The sequence below is a fragment of the Aplysia californica genome, unplaced genomic scaffold (assembly GCF_000002075.1).
Source record: "Aplysia californica isolate F4 #8 unplaced genomic scaffold, AplCal3.0 scaffold00493, whole genome shotgun sequence".
Taxonomy (NCBI): domain Eukaryota; kingdom Metazoa; phylum Mollusca; class Gastropoda; order Aplysiida; family Aplysiidae; genus Aplysia; species Aplysia californica.
The window spans coordinates 398,617-399,659 of NW_004797763.1; positions in this window are offsets into that span (position 1 = coordinate 398,617).

The following is a 1,043-nucleotide window of genomic DNA, read 5'->3' on the forward strand; positions in this document are numbered from 1 at the left end:
ACACACACACACACACACACACACACAGCGAACATTATTTCAAGCCAATAGGTATAACCTCCAAAATGTTAAGGTTTACAAAATGTATGCTCTCTTAATGTCAGCTTGACAATTTGCACAGAACCAGTCCAATAAAACCGTCTCAAATCTCTCTGAATTGAAGACTTTGCAAATTTGTGCGTGCTTGTGATTTTACAACTCAGCACCAACGCGCAATTTAAACTATAAGTGTCACGACGCATTGAAATCAGACGCTCGTCAGTTTTGGGCTTATAGATAGAATGATTGGTATCATCTTAAAATGTGTTCTTTTGTCTTGTTTTTTGGTGAAAATAAAAACCCATAGAATCTATACCTTGAATAGATGTTGGGGGCAATGGGGCAATTGCAGCTGGTATCAGAGGTAAACTTAGCGAGAAGATGGCCTCCAAAGTTTGGTGACTTGTTCTTTGTATGCCTTTCATAGAAAAACATCAACAATAACCCAGTAAAATTCAGACATAGAAATTCTGAACAAAAAATAAATAAGCAACAAATACCAAACAAACATAAAAAAAAGAAAAAAAAAGTCGACAAGAATTGCCAAACAGGTAGATCTAGAAAAATGTCGTTTTCTACAATTTCATTATTTTGACGAATGCATGATTTCCCCACGATGCCTCACATAATATTTGCTTATCAACCTCCGACACTCGTGAAGGTGTCGAAATGTCAACACTCGAAATCGAGGGCGTTTTTTTGTTTTGTTTTGTTTTGTTTTTTATTCTAAATTTCAGTGGATCTAGCACACTTCTTGTCGAGTGATGGCAGGCCTCTTACCAACATTTGTTTGCACGACGATGCCCTCCGCTAAGGCACAGACGTAGAACAAGAAAAAAAAAACGAAAAAAAAAAGGGACTGGCGTCTGAGTAAAGTTGTAAAGGTTCAGTATTGGTTCTGCGAAGTTGCTCGCGGAAGACGCGAGTTCCATTCCGTAATGGAGAAAGTGTTTTGGTTGGCCTTTTTAGTTCTTTAAAAAAAAATTCAACATCATCATCATCAT